Source organism: Aedes albopictus, chromosome 3 (genome assembly GCF_035046485.1).
Source record: "Aedes albopictus strain Foshan chromosome 3, AalbF5, whole genome shotgun sequence".
NCBI classification, from domain to species: Eukaryota; Metazoa; Arthropoda; class Insecta; order Diptera; family Culicidae; genus Aedes; species Aedes albopictus.
Window position 1 is genome coordinate 4658878 of NC_085138.1, and position 8207 is coordinate 4667084.

Sequence of the window (8207 nt, forward strand, 5' to 3'; positions counted from 1 at the left end):
TGTCTGTCTGACCGCTATGGATTCGGAAACTACTGAACCGATCGGTGTGAAATATTGTATGTGGGTGCTGTTGGGACCGGGGAAGGTTCTTAGCTTGGTGCGGGACCTCTCCGGTCTTTGGAACGGGGGGCTCCCATACAGATGACTTTGCGGGGGACGTCCATATGGAGCTGCATGTCAAAAAACACAGTAGGCAGTTTGCCGGGAAATACAAATGAGCTGATATGTCAACAATGTGATCGTGTAGGGCTATTTTGGCATCGGAACCATCACCTCTGGATTACTGGATTACAGGTGGAAACCATACTCACGTAGGCACCGGAAAAGCATGTGCAGGATTCGGTTGTGTTCCGCGAGTGTTTTGCTGTGCTCCAGAATGTCGTCGAAGAAAACTTCAACGCCGCGTAGTCCGGCTACCATCTTTGCCATCAGCTGCTGAAACGCGCCGGGGGCTGATTTGACACCCGGTGCCAAACGGTTGAATCGGAATAAGCCTCAGTGAGTGTTGATGGTCAACAACTTTTCGGATTCGTCGTCGACCTCCACTTCCAGGCATGCGTTCGAGCCCATAAGGTCAATTCCGAAGATATCGGGGCGCGGAATGGCCACGCTGGCATCCACCGACCGAGGAATTTAACAGAAACTTTTTTTTTAATATGATTTCTGCGAATCTATTCTATAAATGGTTGTTCTTATACTTAACCTTAGCTTGCAAAATTTTCTTTAAAAAATCAATGAAAGCTTCTGCTTGAGAGCCGATTAAGCGAATGGAGAGCCTAGAAGTCAAGAGATGTGTTGCTATTGTGATGTGAAATCCCTCTCACTCTGCATATTTTATTATTTTCTTCAGTAATTCCTCCATGAGTTTTTCCAGGGATTCCTCCGGGAATTCTTCCAGGGTTTCCTTGAGGAATTTTTCCAGAAATTTCTCCTACAAAGATTCCTCCAGTGATTTCTCCAGGAATTGGTTCAAGGGATCCCTCCAGCAATCCCACCAGCATTTCCTCCAGGAATTTCTTCTGGGATTGGTCCAGGTATTTACCAGAAATTCCTTCAGGGATTCCTCCAAAGATTCTTCAGAGACTCCTCCAGGAATTCCTCCGATGATTCCTCCAATAATTCATCCAGATTTTCTTCCAATAATTTTTACTAGAATTTCTTCAGAAATTTCTCTGGAAATTCCAAATGGAATTTCTGCAAGGATTCCTCCAGGAGTTCCTCTGGAGATTTCTCAAGGATTCCTCGAGGAATTTCTCCAGGTATTTCTCTAGAGATACCTCATGAAATTCCTGTGGAAATTCCACAAGGGATTTCTCCAGAAAATCTTTAAAGGATTCATCCAGGGATTCGACCTGAAATTTTTCCAGCGATTCTTCAAGAAAATCCTCCAGAAATTCCTCTAGGAGTTCCCCTGACAATTTCTCAAGGATTTTCTCTAGATATTCCTCCAGGAATTTGCACAGACATTCCTTCAGGAGTTCCTCTTAGGGAATCCTCTAGGGATCGCTCTAGGAATTCCTCCAGGAAATCTTTTAGGAATACCTCCAGGCACTCCTCCAGGGAATTTTATAGGATTCGTCCAGGTATTTCTTCAGGATTTAAATATGGGACTCCTCCAGAAATACCTTTAAGAATTCCACCAAGAATTACCCCAGGAACACCTCAGAAAATAAAACGGCAGTTTATCCAGGCAATCATCCTCCCGGAGTTTATACATACACGCATTATTCCAAGAATCAAAGGAAGTCCTTCGGAGATTTCTCCAGGAATTGATTCAATGGATTCCTCCAGTAATACAAACAGGATTTAGCAGTAATTTATCAGCAATTCCTCGAGGAATTTATACCTTCAGGGATTCCACTAAAGATTCTTTCGGAGATTCCTCCAGGAATGCCTCGGATAATTCCTCCAGTAATTCATCCAGAAATTCATCGAAGAATTCTTCAAGGATTTACTCCAGAAACTCCTCTGGGAATTTCTCTTGGAATTTATTACTCGCGCCGGTCTACAGGGCAACAACGATCCTTGCGAATGGTAACCGGTGAACAGATAGCTTGACAGGGCGCGTGGAAACCGTACACGCACGGACCAGAAGCTGGAGCCTTACAATAGCTACTGGGAGTCGCACGATGACGAGAAGAATTGATCTCCCGAGGACACATCCAGCCTCACGAACCTACCAGAAGGCTTGCAGAAGGCCCACTGTCATTCACGATTGCGAAGGGTCGATAATTTCGGGCTCTTGGATCTTCTCTAATTAGTAGCTGAATCTCAACTAACTCCTTGCTGCTTTTTACACGGTCGGGCATCTCCCCTAGCCGATTTCGTGTGCCGATCCTGCCTCTGATTCCTCCCACACTCAGTAGGAATTCAGTAGAGGTTGCCACCCACCATACTCGGGCACCCATTTTTACCATTTGTACGTTGCGCTTCTTGGTCACCCTAGGCGTAGCGCTCTTAATTGACCGTTGGGAAATTACGCTATCTGGACAAATATTTCCCTAATTTCCCGGACTCAAATATGGGTATCTTAAAGAGTTTCTCTAAGACTATGTTTATTGCATACGCATGTCGAATGGCGGAGGTGTGCTTGGGGTATGGTTTGCTGCTTTGTGGCTTTGTCATACCGATGATCACTTCCCTGGAAAAGATCGGCTGCACTCATTGGTTAATAAAAGGTGCTGGACACCAGGGGTGGATGGTGTCAGGCCACAGAGCAGTCGTGGAAGCGACTTTGTAAAACACTGGACGGATTTCGGGACCATTGCTGGAAATATCACTTTAATTCCTTTGTCGCCCCCGGAGGTTCATTGCAGTGATCAATGCAGCGACGTAAGCGCGGTCGACCTGATGTACTATTGTAACAGACTGATACGAAGGTTTAACGAAGCAGCCGTCACAGTTGGGTCGTCCGCGCTGGGCTGTGAAAAATCGCTTTTCGTTGATATCGCTAACGCAAAGCGTAGGTAATGGGGGTGTAACATTAAACTACAGTAGACGTTCGGTCGGTGCAAACGGTTTAACTGCAATGGTTTATAACTGCAAGTCCGGTAAGTGCAACAAATTTGCAGTTATCGCACCGCCAAATGTCAAAATGGTGCGCCATGTTAGCCCAAATGAACAATCGGATGAAGTTCACGTTCATTTTATGTCAGTTGATGGTTTGTTGACACTGTCAGGCGTTGCAGTTATCGGATTTTCGTTCGCTAAGTGAAACGTAAACATGTTGCAGTTATCGAACGTCTACTGTAGCTTCACAAAAATTTGACATGCAACCCTAATGAACAAACAAGCTACGGGAAAAACTGTTCAATAACAAGAATTGAGCGGAAGAGGAATATTTCACAAGATATGCTGGAGGATTCCCCAGGGATGTCTCTACGAACTCTAGATTCATCAATGGGAGTTTTTCCAGCAATTCTTTGAACAGTTCACCCAACAAAAAACTCAGAAAAAATCCTAAACTCCTGCAAAACCTTCTGGTTGGATACCATTGAGAATAGGGTCCTAAAATGAAAAATATTTCCCCGGTTTTGCTGCATAACACGAAAGAGCATGCTTTTCTGATCTCAATGGTAATTTTTCCGAACTTAAACAATAACAGAATAGTTAAAAAACTTGAAAATAAAATAATGATGAGCAGGTCTTGTTTGACATTCGAGGTCAACCTTGACGTAACGAAAGTGAAACGGCGGGTTGCAAAAGACACCACATTGGCTCACTTTTGACAATAAATGTTCCTGTTTGAGAAGTTTGAGGGTTTGAGAAGTCCCAAAAAAATGACCACGTGGTTTATGGACAGCCCCTTAGGAATCAAATAGATGTCCGTGTCCCGACCTGTTGCAGAGAAGGTGTAAACTTGAGATATATTAAGGTTGATATGTGACGTTCAAATATATAAATCAGAAAATATCGCAATCTTGATTACACCTCAAAATCTTTGACGGTTCCAGGTTAACGGATGTAACATGAGCAAAAAAAATTACAGCAACCAGGTTGGTATAATAAAGAATGAGCCATTTTACGAAACACAGGCGAATAAACTGTGAGGGTGAACTGTTTTATTCCTGACATAAATATCTTGAAGTTAAGTCTATGTGAAAACCCTACATCTTTTGGAACGGAGAGCTCCCATACAACATACATTTCTTCATTACTCGGGAATCAATCAATGGTTCCCTTTGGCATATGGAGGTTTATGAAGGCAAGACATGTTTCTTAAATAGTGTGAGACCCCTTCCCAAGGGGATACAATACAAATGGAACAGACAAAACTACTAAAAATTACATCCGAAATGTTTAATTAATATCATCATGTATTTTTAACGATCGAATTGTTAACGCCAAGGTTAATACTTTGGGAGATTTGTCACTTCAAGAGCAAATTTTCAATATGCCCTAAGTAACATTTTGATTTGATCGAGAAAATCGAACTCAAAGTTTTGGTTTTCGTTTTTAATTCATATTTAACGTTGAAACCGAAACCAGTATAATAAATACGCACAAACGACATCAGATAACAGCATTTATTGCTTCCTAATTGAAAATCTGAATAAAGTTCAAAAAAACATTAGATTTTTGCATCAAAACAATTCTACGTCGCTTGGCGTCAGAAAAAGTAAATAAGACATTTTGTTAAGTCATTACTGAAACCTCTCGGTTACTTTCGTCGGGTGCGTTACGTCGCGTTATGCAAATTTATGTTGCTTTCGTCGGTGTGTTTACGTCATGTTGCCAGCTGTCATGTTGGTTAAGTCAGTTACTTACGTCGTTCTGTTTATGTGAAAATTGGCACTTAAGCCAAACGGATTCCTCTTGCAATAAAGGTAATATCTTGGGTTTTTAAGAACGATTTGATTCAATAGTGATTATTTTATTGTTTCAGCAAGTGACACAGGCTGAAGTCTTCCTTCCGAAGTCGACTTTGTTATCGGAAAAGGATGTCATACCTATAAATAAGTACATATGATCAAGACGAGAAGATCCATTGCGAATCTGGCTGCAAGCTGCAGCTCATCCAGGACCGTGACCACTGACCGGGTGCTTGTCGGTGTACTGTGCAATGCTTCTGGGCTCGGGCCAAAGAGAGAAAACGAATTAACTAGCTGATTCGGCGGCGGTGAACGAAGAAGTCAAGGTAGCGATAGAGACGACCGCGGACACCGGGAGATCAAAAGTATCACGGTGTTATCCACGATAACGGAAGCATTGGACAGTTTAGAAATGATTTCTGTGGTCCGCAGGCAGATCAACCAGCAGTCTAAAGCACATACCGAAATGGACCGCACGTAGTATGGTGAGCACCACAGGTGGGGCAGAATGAACTATGGGAACGTCCATAAATTACGTCACGCAAAAATCGACCATTTTCAACCCCCCCTCCCCCCTTTGTCACACTTTTTGTATGGGATCTCTGAAATTTTTGTATGAGTCGTCATACTTTGCTTAACCCCCCTCCCCCCTCAAAGCGTGACGTAATTTATGGACGTTCCCTATCCGCAAATTGTACATCTAAATTGATTTCTTCTGCTATGTCAAATCAGTGTTATATGAGATTTCACGAGGGGGTTTTATATATACAGGGTACTGCAAATAGTTTCTAGGTACGAAATAAATAAAAATAATAAAAAAATAGTTTGGAAGTTTTAAGGGAAGTATTTGGTTTCAAAAGCATCGTGCAATGCGTCACCTCGCAACCTGAGAGGACATGTGAAATCTGTGCTGAGAAAATGCCTACTAATTCTAAATGAGCACTTTTTATAAATAGGTACGTGAAAAGGCATGTATCCCAGCATTTATCACAAAAAGCAACTGGAGTCAAATTTCTTTGTAGTTCAAAACTTTATTAGAAAAGATATTTGCTAGTGGTTGTAGGGTGGAGCGGAGTAAGATGAGCACCCTAAGGATTATCTGGAGTTTACTAAAAGTGCACGCAGGACAACCTTTCTATTGATAAATTGGACGAACTTATTTAAATGAATTAATATCATTAATTTCCTTGACCTTATATATGGTACATCCAATAGGTTATCGTTAAGAATAAATAAAACAATTACAATTAGTAAGAAAACTGACGGGTACTCATTCTGCTCTGTTCTACCCTACACACGGTCTTAGAAGTTGGTGACGACGACGACGAGAAAAAGCTATTGCTGCCTCAACTTTGGGAGCGCTTTTTGTCCCGTGTGGTCAGTTCACTTCCGCTCTACCTGTGTTAGACCAAGCATCACTAGCTCTTGCTGTATGCAGCGACGACGGAACCGAGAATGCGCTGGATCTCATTCGGGAGTTCTCCCTCAGGGACTACCTCTAGCATGGCTTGAGCCCAGGACTGCAGGAGCTGCTTGACTTCCTCTGTGATCAGATGGCCTTCCTGGTGTTACCGTGTTACTTCTTTTGTTGGTGCTGTTGGTGGTGTGATGATTATTTATACGATCTGGTGCTGCAGGTCAAAATCTGCTGGTGCAGCTGGGCCAAATGCTGCGCCTGGTTGTCGCTGTTGCTACAGAATTGCCTGCTGCTGGAGCACCATTTGCTGGGGAACTTGTTTCTTTGAGGCGGGTTTCCCCCGCATCGAAAGATCTTTGCGCATCGAAGAGGCATTTTTCGATGGGGGGGACGTCGTTCTTGCGCTTCCTGCCCACGGTTGGGGTTGGTTCCGTTTTAGAGGAATCATCTGGTACGGTACGGTACGGTTTCCTCGCTTTCCGACGTCGTGAGATCGGTTTTTTCGTGCTGCAGCAGCCGGTTCAACAGGGAAAATCGATCTCGGGTCACCTTCAGCAGTCGTCGCTGACTGGTCTGCAAGTTTTCCTGAAAGAATTATTCGTTCTAATGCAGTCTGAATACAGAGGAGACCCACCTGACCACCTGACCCTGATCCTTCTGAAAGCTGAGAGATACTCACCTTGCTCCGTCCTATCACACTCACACGGTCTTTTAGTGCTTCCACCGGGAAAGTATTTGGTGATGATGTTCCGTTGGCGTAAACACTGTTGAGTAGTGTTTACATAATTTTGTTACTTTGGTCGTTTTGACAGCGCACTTACGTCAGCTGGGGGTTATGCGCGTTACATAAGTCATTCTACCGACAAAGCGACACATGTGAAAAGTGCTCATTTTGTTACTTAAGTCATTTTGATTTTTTTAAATTTCAAAAGTTTTTAACTACTTTTGACTTGCGATCTTGGTACACAGCATAAAGCTGTTTAATAGGTATTAAAATATGCAAAAACCTCATTTTTGTTTATTTTGTTACTTAGGACGTATTGAAAATTTGCTCTTGACTTTAAGTTACATTATTGACGATTTTGCACCAAATTCGACGCACAGGCAAATAAAATTGTCCTACCACAAAATGTACACGCCGGTTTCAGCATACATTGGTTGAAGTCGCCGCTACAGTTTTTCTGTAGCGGATGCGTATTTTGGAGTGGTGTTTCGACTAATCGTTTTGATTACGCGTTGTTTCCTTTGTTGTTGGATGTGAGAACATTGTGCTTTCAAAGATTGAACATTTGCACGATCGTCCCAAAATCCTTGCAATGCTTAATAATAAAGAGTAAAGGTTGATAACCAAGCTGCTCATCCTAGATTTTCCTTCTTTTTTTTTTAAAGGCTATTCTTACACATAATACTGTTAAGAAAGGGTGGCCTTCTCTTAACAAAAATGAATCCAAACAACACAATACAGTAGACGTTCGGTCGGTGCAAACGGTTTAACTGCAATGCTTTTTAACTGCAAGTCCGGTAAGTGCAACAAATTTGCAGTTATCGCACCACTATCCGTCTAAACGGTGCGCCAAGTTAGCCCAAATGAACGGTCGAATGAATTTTGCGTTCATTTAACGTCAATTGATGGGTTGTTGACGCCTGTCTGACGTTGCAGTTATCGAATTTTGTTCGCTAAGTGAAACGTAAACAGTTGCAGTTATCGAACGTCTACTGTAAAATTAATATTAAATATGGTAGATAATTGCAAAACAAAAAACTTCACGAACACATTTTAAATGGGCAATACAAGGTTTGCCGGGTCAGCTAGTACTGAAATAAAATTGAATTTAATCGTAAAAAAAAATCATCGCCTGCGTTGAGTATGTCTTAGCTTGCTTCATTTTTGGTGAACAGGAACCCGCAGCAGGGTTCCCGGTACTGATATTCTAAGAAATTTGACATTTATTGCTGACTGCACCCAAAATTGGACTGAC

General features: G+C 42.4%; 1 pseudogene; it reads right to left on the reverse strand.

Annotated features, from left to right (window-relative positions):
• Positions 1-4885: 4885 nt before the first annotated feature.
• Positions 4886-7383, reverse strand: LOC115254580 (uncharacterized; annotated as a pseudogene).
• Positions 7384-8207: the final 824 nt, after the last annotated feature.